General features: G+C 41.1%; 1 long non-coding RNA gene across 1 annotated transcript; it reads right to left on the reverse strand.

Moving 5' to 3' along the window:
* Window positions 1-7,572: 7,572 nt before the first annotated feature.
* Window positions 7,573-8,181, reverse strand: LOC143808208 (uncharacterized). Its single transcript, XR_013221909.1, has 3 exons — window positions 8,098-8,181; window positions 7,788-8,001; window positions 7,573-7,694 (listed from the first exon to the last, which is right to left on the reverse strand). It is a non-coding gene; the product is annotated as an uncharacterized LOC143808208 (long non-coding RNA).
* Window positions 8,182-14,665: the final 6,484 nt, after the last annotated feature.

Here is a 14,665-nt window from a genome sequence, read left to right on the forward strand (position 1 = left end):
GTTTTCACTTTTCTTACTCAATTCTAGAGACCCTGCTACAGGCTCCCTACTTAAAAAGTTCTTGCGAGGATACCTATGGCAGTATAACATCCAGAGCCACCTCTCTTTACTGCCATATTGCCTCACTAAAAGGGAGGACAATATCTGCCAAATTCAAGGAGGAACCCCTATCTACCTCTCATATAATTATAATAAAGTCACAATACTAAAGAAGTTATCCTCAACATTTTTAATATGGTTTTAGATTTGTGTTAAAACAAAGCAACAAAATTACTCATTACTGATCCTCTGACATTGCTTGGTTCCTCTCCCCTGGGTCTGCTGGCCTCCTGTTTACCTCTGTAAGCTGTTAAGATGTCTCATGACCCAAGCAGTCTATCAGATGCAACAGCAGGGAACAACACACAATCACTATGGCCACTGGTTGAATGGTGCTGTCACATGTTCCTATTACCAAAACAGGGTGTAAGTAGCCTAGCAGCATTAAAGGTGGAATATATTGGGCTCAATAGATGAAAAATCTTGATTTTTTTATATTTTAACATAAATCTGGAACAATTTAAAAAAATGTTGTGACCAACCCCACCAGCATAAGTTTTGGCTGAAAAAAATTAAACAATAAAACATAGCCTACATATATAACAAAACAGGCCTACGCTGCCTTAAAACTTCCTTTAGAGATCCTGCAAAAAGTAGTATGTCTTCTAAAGAGTCCTGATTAGCCTACAATAGCTCTTTTTTACACTTTCTTGTGCCTTCACCTTTAGGCTATGGCCACACTATCAGTATTTGGTCAGTAGTTTTCCTCAGTATTTGTAAGCCAAAACTAGGTGAGGAACAATCAGAAATGTATAATAGGAACCCGTTACCACCTCTGTATTTATCACCCACTCCTGGTTTTAACTTACAAATACTAATAAGTGACGAGCGAGTGTATTCGGTACTCGGGTTTTCCGAGCATGCTCTGGTGTTTTCCGAGTATTTTGGGCGTGCTTGTAGATTATGTTTGTGTCTCCGCAGCTGCATGATTTGCAGCTGCTAGACAGCCTGCATACATGAGGGGATTGTCTGTTTGTTAGGGAATCATGTATTCAGGCTGTCTAGCAGCCACAAATCATGCAGCCATGGCGACTCAAACATAATCTCTGAGCACCCCCAAAATACTCGGAAAACACCCAAGCATGCTCGGAAAACCAAGTGCCGAGTACACTCGCTCATCACTAATAATGATGTGAAATACTGACCAAATACTGAATGTGTGACCATAGCCTTATAGAACGGCTACATACACTGATCTCTGAGTACATACTTTATCCACATCACCTCAGTAAAGTGATCTAATCTTGGGAATCAATTCAGAATGAGCATTATGTTCTGCCTCATTGAATATCCAGTTTATTATATGACCAACCATGTATGATGAGTTTATACTTCTGTACTTATCATGGTTCAAACATAGAAATCAAAGTATATAGCTCCTCCATAACGTAAGCTGGTTAGATGAAAGCATTGCAAGCACATTCTTCTCATTTAGCAGCGATATCTTTGAACATAGTTTAGGTTATAGTCATAAGTATTTTATAAGATTATCTAACTTATATTTTCAATTAAATAAACATTGACCCTCTGTAAAACAATTGTATAGGGGTCACCAAAAGTGAATCAATGATTTAATATTTTAGCAAATTTAGTAAGTATTCAAAATTAACCCAACCAAGAGATCAACAAAAGGTCGTGACCTACCATTTACATTTTCAAGGCTTGATGGAAATTGCAAATGTCATCCACCTTCTGCTTCATATTCAGCCCATGTACTGCTCACAGCAAGGAGAATTGCTTTGCACCCCTTTTGTGTGTTCGTAAAGTAATTCTGATGCCGTCATTAGTCAAACAGATAATAGTGTAGCACAATATAGACCATTAGAAAAATAATTTCATGGGACATGATGAATAGAAGGATGTATTCATTTTTCACAGAATGCAAATAGGTAAATATTTCACTTTAAGAGTGATTGACTCTACCAAAGCCAATTACACTGATATATTGATGTATTTGTTTTGTACCTGGGCTATGTGACTTCCCTCTTAAGTAATGTTACTGTACATAATACAGGAAGCTGTCTCTTTCTTCTTTAGTCGGTCCAGAAAATTATCAATATTTCTCATTGCATAGGTTGACCTTTAAATAGATGAGAGAAAAAGTTAAAAGGAGCAAGTTACATCAATACACTATTGTTTATTTTTGAACAAAGTGGTGTACAGGCAGGATATTTGATGAATGTAATTTCTGTAAGGCTTGTAGATACTGTGCACTATGACACAGCTCAAATTATTGACTTACATGCATCAAAATAATAACTCAACAACTATCCATCTGAATAAGTCCCAATATCTATTGGCACAATGTCTTGTGCAATAGATTTTTGAAATAGTGTTTAATAAAAGAAAAGAAGATAGAACACTTGCTGATCATTTCTATGAGGAGATACTTTATTTCAGCTTACAGAATACCTTCCAAGAAACCTTTGATTTTTTTTTTTTTTTTGCTTTAGAAAACCTTCAGGGGTTAGTGATAAATTATCCATTTTCATCTTTCAGGATAATCAGGATGTATCTATTAAACACAGTTATAGTGCCCTTCCTAATATCCAAAACTATATGCATTCCATAGCCTTTACATATTAGTGTTTTGCTTTCAAATTACAAAATACTTTTGGCTACCATTTTAATAAATAGCCCTAGGCCTACAAGTTGCAATAGGCAAAAATGACTCTGGTTTTAGAATACTGCTGGACAGTAAATAGCAACCAGTCCAGAGAGCTGCTGCAAAGACAAAGTTATGGGACTTATCAGAAGAGACATAATTTCACCTTTACACAATCACTAATCAGACTGTACATGGGTCATTGTGTACAGTATATAAACATTTGTAGCTTTCTGTGCATGAGAAAAGTGTCAGAAAAGGACCAGATGTGTTTTGTAACAAGCAATTAATGTAAAGATGACTGCACTATAAAGAAAATTAACAAAACTTGGAAAGATTAAATTGGGAAAACTAAAAAGCTGGTCTGCAGGGTTGCAGTGGTGTGCTGTCGACTGATTAAAGAAGCCTAGTAGGGAACTACAATACCCAGAGAGATAAGCAAAATTAGGATTATTTAGTCTAGTAAAAAGACAATTGAGGTGCGATCTAATAACCATGTATAAGTATATAAGGGGACAATACAAATATCTCTCCGAGGATCTGTTTATAACAAGGAAGGTGATGGTTACAAGAGGGCATTCTTTGCGTCTGGAGAAGTTTTTTCCACCAACATAAAAGAGGATTCTTTACTGTTAGGGCAGTGAGAATCTGGAATTCCTTGTCTGAGGAGGTGGTGATGGCAAACTCAGTCGAGGGGTTCAATAGAGGCCTGGATGTCTTCCTGGAGCGTAACAATATTGTATCTTAGGCTAGTTTCACACTAGCGTTAACTGCATTACGTCGCAAATCCGTTTTTTGGCCGAAAAAACGGATGCGTCAAAAAAGTGAAAAACGGTGACAAACTTATGCCACGCATCCAGCATTTCGACGGATCCGTCGCAAATCCGCTAAACGTTTCCGTCGAAAATACTGGATGCGTTGCATACGTTGCATACGTTGCACCATCCGTTGTATCCGTTTTTCCGACGGATCCGTTTTTAAATGGGGAGGCTCCCAAAATTTGATTGGCTACTGGAAAATTTGAAAAACTATATAGTACTGTATTTACAGCCCATCTTTGTGGGTTGTTTTGTGGCAGCGATGGAAGGTGTTCTTGGGAGGATTGCTAGTTTGGTTACCGACGTTATCTTTGAGACAAATCGCCTGGATATCATAGTGCGGGAGAAGGAGGCGGCAGCGGAAAGGCGTAGGATGCTTCTGCAGCAACGGAGACGGAGACGACTGTGGATTCATCCGATTAATCAACTACGGATGACCCGGGGTGTCCAGTCCACTCTCTACCTGGAGTTGCGGCACAATCCACACAAATTCCACAACTACGTGCGGATGAGGATGGAACATTTCGATTTTTTGCTTGCAAAACTGGAGGATGTCATCCGAAGACAGGATACAAGGATGAGGCTTGCCATCACACCGGCGGAGCGGCTGATGGTGACCCTGCGGTAAGCCTCTTTTTTTTATTTCATTGCTGATTTTGAATGTTATATTACATGCTGCAGACAATACTGCGCTGACATATTGCGCACTATTTTCTGCAGCATGTAGTTTGGGTTTTCTTGGCGGACATTCCACTGCTTTATTTAAATGTCATTGCTGCTATTGAATGTTAGATAACAGACTGCAGAAAATACTGCGCTGAAATATTGCGTTGCATTTTCTGCCGTTTTTTTTTTTTTTTGGGGGGGGTTTTGGGTTTGATGACATGCAACTGCTTTTTTTCTGTCATTGGTCATTTTGAATATTATATTACATGCTGCAGACAATACTGCGCTGACATATTGCGCACTATTTTCTGCAGCATGTAGTTTGGGTTTTCTTGGCGGACATTCAACTGCTTTATTTAAATGTCATTGCTGCTATTGAATGTTAGATAACAGACTGCAGAAAATACTGCGCTGAAATATTGCGTTGCATTTTCTGCAGTTTTTTTTTTTTTTTTTTTGGTTTTTTTGGGTTTGATGACATGCAACTGCTTTTTTTCTGTCATTGGTCATTTTGAATGTTATATTACATGCTGCAGACAATACTGCGCTGACATATTGCGCACTATTTTCTGCAGCATGTAGTTTGGGTTTTCTTGGCGGACATTCAACTGCTTTATTTAAATGTCATTGCTGCTATTGAATGTTAGATAACAGACTGCAGAAAATACTGCGCTGAAATATTGCGTTGCATTTTCTGCAGTTTTTTTTTTTTTTTTGGGTTTTTTGGGTTTGATGACATGCAACTGCTTTTTTTCTGTCATTGGTCATTTTGAATGTTATATTACATGCTGCAGACAATACTGCGCTGACATATTGCGCACTATTTTCTGCAGCATGTAATTTGGGTTTTCTTGGCGGACATTCCACTGTTTTTTTACACCAGTTTCATGCTGGTTTTATTGGGTGTCCTGTCCTTAAAAAAAAAATTAACAGTGCCATATTAAAAATTGTTTGTCTGTGCAATTTTTTCTAACATTTTTATTTTTTTTTTTTATAAAGTTTCCTAGCTACGGGTGAATCTATGACTTCGCTCCATTATCAGTTCAGGCTGGGCATTTCAACTATCTCTGGAATAGTGAAGGACACATGTTGGGCTGTTTGGACCACTTTGCAACCAGAGTATATCCCCCAACCATCCATGGAAATCTGGTTGCGAAGTGCTGAAGAGTTTCTGCAAATTTGCAATTTCCCTAATTGTGTGGGTGCAGTTGACGGGAAACATATAAGGATTGCGAAACCGGCAGGAACAGGATCGGAGTATTATAATTATAAGAAGTATTTCTCCATCGTCCTTATGGCTATTGCAGACGCCAACTGCAGGTTCCTTGCTGTGGACATCGGAGCGTATGGACGGTCCAACGATTCGCAAGTGTTTAAAAACTCTCCGATGGGTCGTTGCCTTTATGGAGAGAGCTACGATTTTCCGCCAGCCAGACCACTGCCAGGAACAAATGACCCAGCCCTGGAATATGTCTTTGTAGGTGATGAAGCCTTTCAACTGTCGCTGCACCTACTGAAACCGTACAGTAGCCGGAACTTAAACCATACCAAGCGGGTCTTTAATTACCGGCTTACTAGAGCACGAAGAGTAGTGGAGTGTTCCTTTGGCATATTGACGGCGAAGTGGCGAGTTCTGCTGACGGCTATCAAGCTGAAAACAACAACTATAGACGAGGTAGTTAAAGCCTGTGTGGTGCTCCACAACTTTGTCCTGTCAAAGGAGCCCGTTTCTTTGGATGATGAAGAGTTGGAGACCACCTTGTGGGACTACCGCAGCAGCTCGGTTCGCTCTACAAGTTCAGTTACAAGGATGAGGGACCAGTTTGCCGATTATTTTGTCTCACCTGTCGGGCGGATCCCGTGGCAAGACATGATTGTGTAACCTGTTTCCCATGTGCAACCTGTTTCCCATATGTTTTGGTTATGTAAAAAAAGGGTTTCTGCCCCCCCCCCAAAAAAAGGCCCAAAAGCGTGGTTTTCTTGCTAGTAAAACCATTATGTTATACCTTTTACATGTCTGGTGTTTGTTTTTATTAAACCTTTTTTTATTATATTACCTTAATAAATCCACACACACACACAAAGAGTAGAATTGTAATCCGAATTTTATTTTAACTCTTTTTTTTTTTTTTTTTTTTTGTTTTGCAAAAAAAATTTATATATATTTCCAAACTTTTTTTTAGAAAAATTTGAACATTTTTTAGAATATATTACACTTTACAAATTTTCAAAGTGTTGGGTGGAAATATGAGAGGAGGATGGGCCGGAAGGTTGGACCACGTCGATAGGTGGGGAAACCCTACTTGTTTGGGGTGCAGTGGAAGGGGGGGTTAAACCAAGAGGCTGACCAGAGGGGGGTGGTGTTGGGGTAGGTGGAAGAGAAAAGTTCAGTAAGGAAAACATTGGGGAAGAAATTTGGTCTGGGGGCCGGGATTGTTGTGGGGACTGGGTCGGGTATTGTGACTGGGTAGGGTAGTGGGAGTGGCGTGGGGTTTGGTAATGGTGCTGGTGTGGGGATTGGAGCTGGGTTTGGTAATGGTGCTGGTGTGGGTATTGGGGCTGGGTTTGGTAATGGGGGGTATGGTGTGGAAATGGGGCCTGGTGTGGAATTGGAGTGGAGGTGTGGTGAGGTGTGTGGGTCGATTCATTAATGGCCTGCAGTGCAGCATTATGGCAGGTATTCATTACCCGCATCTGTTGCTCAAAAGAAAGCTTCTCCATGCTCATGAGCATGGATTGGAAAAAAAGGTTGGCCGGATCGGGACTTACAGCTGAATGCAGCCTATCCAAGCGACTGCTGGTTTCCTGGCTTGTTTCACTGATGCGTGATTGCACCATGTTGAAACCAGCAGTCACTTGCTCTCCCAAAATTTTGAAAGAGCCTTGGAAGGATGCATTCAGGTGTAAGAACTCAGGAGCATAGCTCCTTTCCTGACCCCTCTGGCGCTGCCGCCACGAACCTAATGGTGGTGTCGAGGTGGCAGGATCAGAGGGGTGGGGTAAAGGGAACGCTAACTGTTCAGCATCAGATGCGAGCAATGAAGCCTGCAATAATGCTCCACTGCTTGGGGCGGATGAAGTGGAGGGGACAGAGGGGTCAGAGGAGAGGACAGAGGGGTCAGAGGAGGGGACAGAGGTGTGGGGCCTACCGACGTGGCCCTCAGTGGCGGACTCAGGAGGGATCGCTCCAGAGGGCGCAGAGGAAGATGCAGGCGCCCGGTGGCTGGAGAAGGTGCTGTGAAAGAAAAAACAAAAGAAATTAATACATTGGAATGAAAAAGCCCTGACTGAAAGCAAACTAAGTAGACAGGTTAACATGGTTATAATTGGGCTGTAGAATACTTACACTCTGCTTAGCATGGTTCGCCTCAGGAAGGAGAGGGCCTGGCCATATTTATATTTGCTCCTCGTCCTTCCTGCAGAGCCACTCGGGGCCTTCATCTCATCATTGAATTCCCTCTTAAAGCGATCCCTCAGTGACCGCCACCGCTTCCTAACCTTTCCAACTGTGAAGACAAGAATCAAAAGAAAAAACAAAAAATTGGTAAATGCAATACATTACAGTCAGCTCAAAACATCGCTGGAAAGTGAATACTTACCTAGTTTGCTCTGCTGCTGAGGATGAAGGCTCTCCCGCCTTGGAAACAGGGTGCGACACACTTCGTCCCAGAGCCGACGGGTGACACCGGTATCTGCATGCCTGCGGTCAGCCATGTTCCACAGCGGCTCCCGCTCACGAACCTCCTCGATGAGACAGTCAACATCAATGTCATCATCATCATCCTCCTCTTCTGCGGGAGCACGCTGTGAAGCCTGTGTCAAAAAAAAAAAAAGGAAAACAAACAAATTAGTACACTTAAATACTAAAGTACCAATAGAATCCCCCTCCCCCCCAAAATAAAAACTCACTGATGGCCGACCGCGGCGACGAGTCCGCCGACTCTGGGACTGTCTGGGAGAGCCTTCAGCGGCAGCAGCAGGAGCAGCAGCAGCCTGAAATAAAGTAAACAAATTCTCAGTTAAGGTAGGCAGGTGTTTAGTAATCTGTTTTGTGTATGGTGCAGTGTGATGTGCGAAGCAACTGTTTCACCACTACTTACACTTGGTTCCTCCTCCACTTGCATCTCTCCACCCGTCTCGCCCCCTTCTGACAGCTCCTCATCTGATTCAGCTTCCTGTTGAAACATAATTTATGCATGTAGTTATCCATAAAAATGTAATTTAAAGAAATTTAAAAAAAAAAAAAAAAGTTTTGTGTTAACTTACCGATACACGCTGTTGCTGTGGAGGAGGGCTGTCAGAAGAGGACATTGTTGCTCAAGCTTGCTGCGGCCCTGGTGTATCTGTAAGTTAAAAGACACTTGCAATCTGCTCTACACATTGAAGTAGCAGATTTGGGGTCTTCAAAACTTACTTGAAAAGATTGGTGGCTGTGGTCCTGGTTGGTTGGGACTAGAGGCGGCTTGCTGCGACTGTGGTCCTGGTTGGGACTAGAGGCGGCTTGCTGCGGCTGTGGTCCTGGTGTATCTGAAAGTTAAAAAGACACTTGCAATCTGCTCTACACATTGAAGTAGCAGATTTGGGGTCTTCAAAACTTACTTGAAAAGATTGGTGGCTGTGGTCCTGGTTGGTTGGGACTAGAGGCGGCTTGCTGCGACTGTGGTCCTGGTTGGGACTAGAGGCGGCTTGCTGCGGCTGTGGTCCTGGTGTATCTGTAAGTTAAAAAGACACTTGCAATCTGCTCTACACATTGAAGTAGCAGATTTGGGGTCTTCAAAACTTACTTCTAGCACTTTAGCTGTGTCCTGGTGGGCAGCGGCTGTGTCCTGGTGGGCAGCGGTCCTGGTTTATCTGTTAATATGTATAATGGATCTATAGTTAGACCACCCCCTGAACTAGGTAATGCTCAATGATAAACACCCTACTAAAATGATGTCAGAAATGTTCATACAGGTGAACACCAAAACCCCCCAAAAAGTGGCACGTTATACCATTCATTTCCATGTCCCATAAAATAAATTTTTTTAATTTTAACACCAAGAAAAAATATATTTGACACATTTTATGTGAAAAAAATAACCTCCCCCCCCAAAAAAAAAAAAAAAATTTACAGGTTAACCTTTATTAAAAAAATTAGCCCTCAACCAACCCTGTATTGCATGTGTAACCATTGGTACATACACCAGTTTTAAATTTACCTTTATGAAATAATACTACGGACATTTTTTTAATAAACATTTTATTATAATTTTTTTTTCACTCTTTTTTTTTTTAAAAAATCACAATTAGGAGCTGACATGCTCTTTATTTTAAATACAAGTACTTCAACTGCAAATGGTTATAACTGTAATTTAAAAAAAATCAACACTTTTATTAAATAGAAAAAACCCACACTCACACATTCAAACCACAAGCTGCAGACCGCTAGACTTTTTTAAAAAACACATCAGATTTAAAAAAAAAAAAAATAAAAAAAAAAAATAAAACCACATGCTGCACAGACCACTATACAGTCAATACATCAGAAAAAGGCAAATAACCAATTACAGCATGGACAAATGCACATGCAATCAACAAGACGCACACAAAAAACATGCATGGTATGTGTCCACATTCAGGATCGCATCAGAATTTGGTCAGGATTTTCCATCAGTATTTGTAAGCCAAAACCAGGAGTGTAAAAATTAGGTAAAGTATAATACGAAAAAAGGCATACTTTTGCTTTTATCACCCACTCCTAGTTTTGGCATACAAATACTGATGGAAAATCCTGACCACACCCTGATGCAATCCTGCACATGGACACATACCCTCCCACATGAACAGGCATAAAATTGGCAAAGGCATAATAAGGTGCAGGCACATGATACAAAAGCACACAGCCGTACAAAAATACACACATGCACGCACATAGCTTTAGGCAAATACACATATGTACAACAAAGGCAGAAAGGTGAACCCAATCAGAAGACGCATACACACACACACACACATACAAAAGGCTGACAATCCTTTGGCTGAAGCTGCAGGTCTTCACAGTGGCTGGCATCATGGTGGATCTGGACTCTAGCATGGCACTGGCTGGTGCAGGACGATGGCAGGCCTCAGGTTCTCTTCAGGTTTTAAGCTCTTTCAGTAGTCAGTACCTCATATACACACACAAATGCACAGGCACACAGATGCACACAAAAATTGCAATACTCACACTGGCTCTATGGTGGCTGGAGTCTTGTGGCTGGAGTCCCGTGGCTGGCTCCTTCCTGTGGCTGGCTCCTGTGTCAGGCTGTGGTCTTGTGGCTGAGGTCTTATGGCTGGAGTCCTGTGGCTGGCTCCTTCCAGTGGCTGGCTCCTGTGTCAGGCTGGGGTCTTGCTGGCAGTCTTCTCCTCTCTGGGTCTTGCAGGCATATGTGGGGTTGAAGGCCCAGGCCAGGTTTATATAGATTTGGGGGTGTCTGGCCAATTGGCAACAAAATCCAGCTTCTGAGCATGCTCAGTGTAAAAAAAACGTATTGCAGCGCTGTATTGCGTCGTACGACGTGTCCCGACGCATCCGTCGCTCATAGGCTTCCATTGCAGCCAACGACGTATGCCGCAGGATGTGTCGCGACACGTTTTTTAGGCGGAGACAAAAAACGTTACAATCTACGTTTTTTTGAGACGACGTGTCGCCAAATTTCGACGCATCCGTCGTAAAACGTACACGACGTATGCCAATCCATCGCCATACGTCGCCAATACAAGTCTATGGGAAAAAAACGCATCCAGCAAAAAGTTTTGCTGGATGCGTTTTTTCTGAAAAAAGACGTTTTGAAACGTAATGCAGTTAACGCTAGTGTGAAAGTAGCCTTACAGTTATTAGGCTTTTTAGAAAGACGTAGATCTGGGGATTTATTCTGACAGAATATAGGCTGAACTGGATGGACAAATGTCTTTTTTCGGCCTCGCTAACTATATTACTATGTTTTTTACCAATTGTAGAAATCAAACAGATAAGTGGCAAACCCAGTGTAATAGAGTTAGCGTGAGAAAGATGCTAGTTCCTCTGGAGATAACCACTGATTTATAGACCTACAGTAGGTTGTACCACAAGGAAAATTAAAAAAATAAACATTTTTATCGAAAAAATTCATAACATCAATAAAAAGAATAACACATTCATGGGTCGCAAAAGATAATATAGAAATGCAGAATGGTAACCTGCATGGTTTAAGTTTTTATGAGATTGAAAAGGTTAATTACCCTAAGAGTGGTGACTTCAAAAAAGTGCTTTAAAGACAAAACAACCAAATGGGGTAAATTTTTTAAATACCATGCTATTGTATAAATATGAAGAAGAATATATGTATATTTGTAAAAAATGGAGGTGTTTAGTTTTAGTTGTAAAATGTATGAAGCAGGCGCGGCGCGAGAGGGAAAGTCTGACCCTCTCGCGCGCCTGTCCCCCAGTGACATCACCCTGGCCACACCCCCACATACAGCGCTACCTCACGGCGGCGTCTTTCAGCCGAAGCACATGGCCGCTTTTTCGTTCCAACTACACAACAGCATCGTAGGCTCCCCACCACCTAGGGAGGACGCTCCCCTGGTGACATGCCATACCACCATCCAATCTTTGCTGAGATCTCCACCAGACTCCATGCTGGCCAATTCTGCAAGTTCACTTTGCATCATCCCCATTTGACTGGATCTGTGACCAACTATCCTGCACTCTACTAGGCACAAGTAAGTTTTTCCTTACATTTTATTAGCATCCCTGGGTGTACATCTTTGGCTCATTTATAGCTACATTCATTTTACGTGGGATTTCTTCTGCAGGGGATCTTAGCACATTTACCGGGACCTGTCAATTATATTTGCTGTAACAGTCCATCTGTTCATAGCTTTTCTTTTTAGCGCCGGTGTCCTTTTTACACTCTACCTTCTCTGGTTTAATATTGTCAGAACTGGCACAGACTCTGGCTTGACACCAGCAGCTTTCAGTATATCATTTCAGGAGCACCAGTGCATATCTTATATATAGACTAGCAGAACATGTTTAAATGGATGAGACATTTGTTTTTTATAAGTGGACATACCATTTATCTCTAAAGGAACATGTATTCTACTGCACGTTAGCAGTGCAAAGTCTTGAATATATCAAGGTAGTCAGTTAAAAAAAAACTTTCTTGTTTAAATCACATAGGTCAAAGGGGTCCAGGCTGTGCATTGGGATTCTTCCAAACAAGGATGACCAGGATGCAACTGTATAACTGTATCACGGCTGGATCCTGATTGTCCCTGAAACATTAATGTAATATTGTACTTACCATGATATAACCAATGGATATGAAATACATCCTATTTGATGCATCTCCAAGTGCTTTTAGCTGTGAAGTTCCTTCACTCTGTCTTACCAATTGTAGGCATGATTCCTTTATTAGTAAATTCTCAAAACACACAAACTAGTTTTCATAAGGTGACGAAACCAGTTTAGTTGTTGTAAGAATGTTCTAAAAAGAGAATCATGCCTACAATTGGTAAGATACTTCTTTACTCATTGAGCAGCACACCACTGCACCCCCGCAAAAGTACTCGGTGCTGCAGTTTCGCACAGAGGTGAGCGTATACTACACACTCACTGCTACTTCCATATCCATCCTCACCTATCACCACTATAACTCCATAGCTGCATAAATTTGTAAAATACATGCCATAAGGGCGATCTAATATATCTATGTATAAATTTATCAATTGTCACTACAGTGAATTTTCTAATATTGCTAGGCTTGAAATAATTATAAGGGGCATAATATACAGCAAGAAGAAAAATCTGTCCTCATCAACACAGCAGGGTTTCTACTGTACAATATATTATAAAGAAGAGAAGCAAGGGCACTGTCTGCAGATTGTGTTTAATAGAATTCCTTACCATTCCCTCACTATCACAGGTTAGAAGCATGACGGCATGACTACAAGAGCCAATTTCATGAGCAAAGTAGCCATTCATGGGCTGTTGCAGTGACATGTCATCCAAAGTAACATTTCTCTACTGGGCAATGTTTGGTCAGCACCCTTACATGAGAAAACAAATATATAGTAAAATAAGAATAATGAGAAATACGATATTAAAAATTTTAGCCAAAATTTTTGTGTTTAAAATAGACATAAAACACTATACATGACATATAGATATCACCAACATGACAGGGGCAGATAGCTATGGCAATAGCTTTGCATAGCATCACTATTTACGTAGAATAATTCTCAATAAATGTGAATAAGTGTGGCCACACTGAACATAGAATAGACTATGCTATTAACCCCTTCATGACCTTGGGATTTTCCGTTTTTCCGTTTTTCCGTGTTCGTTTTTCGCTCCCCTCCTTCCCAGAGCCATAGCTTTTTTCTTTTTCCAATATTATGGCCATGTGAGGGCTTATTTTTTGCTGGACGAGTTGTACTTTTGAACAACATCATTGGTTTTAGCATGTCATGTACTAGAAAACGGGAAAAAAATTCCAAGTGCGGTGAAATTGCAAAAAAAGTTCCAACCCACATTTGTTTGACTTTTTTACTAGGTTCACTAAATGCTAAAACTGACCAGATTTTATGATTTTCCAGGTCATTATGAGTTCATAGACCCCAAACATGACTAGGTTATTTTTTATCTAAGTGGTGAAAACAAATTCCAAACTTTGCTAAAGAAAAAAAAAATTGCGCCATTTTCCGATACCCGTAGAGTCTCCATTTTTCGGGATCTGGGGTTGGTTAAGGGCTTATTTTTTGCGTTCCAAGCTGACATTTTTATGGATACCACTTTTGTGCAGATACATTCTTTTGATCGCCCGTTATTGCATTTTAATGAAATGTCGCGGCGACCAAAAAAAGTAATTCTGGCGTTTCAATTTTTTTCTCACTACGCCGTTTAGCGATCAGGTTAATGCTTTTTTTTATTGATAGATCGGGCGATTCTGAATGCGGTGATACCAAATATGTGTAGGTTTTTTTTTTTTATTATTGTTTTATTTTGAATGGGGCGAAAGGGGGGTGATTTAAACTTTTATATATTTTTTTTTTTCACATTTTTTTAAACTTTTTTTAACTTTTGCCATGCTTCTATAGCCTCCATAGGAGGCTAGAAGCTGGCACAACTGGATCAGCTCTGCTACATAGCAGCGATCTGATGATCTGAGCAGAAATGCAGGTGTGCTATGAGCGCCGACCACAGTGGGGCGCTCACAGCTAGCGGGGATCAGTAACCATAGGAGGTCTCAAGGACCTCTATAGTTACAATGCAGAAGAATCGCTGACCCCCGATCATGTGACGGGGGTCGGCGATGCACGCATTTCCGGACGCGCAGCCGGAAGCGGTAGTTAAATGCCGCTGTCTGCGTTTGACAGCGGCATTTAACTAGTTAATAGCAGAGGGTGAATTGCGATTTCACCCGCCGCTATTGCGGGCACATGTCAGCTGTTCAAAACAGCTGACATGTCCCGG

The sequence above is a fragment of the Ranitomeya variabilis genome, chromosome 2 (genome assembly GCF_051348905.1).
Source record: "Ranitomeya variabilis isolate aRanVar5 chromosome 2, aRanVar5.hap1, whole genome shotgun sequence".
In the NCBI taxonomy this organism is placed as follows: domain Eukaryota; kingdom Metazoa; phylum Chordata; class Amphibia; order Anura; family Dendrobatidae; genus Ranitomeya; species Ranitomeya variabilis.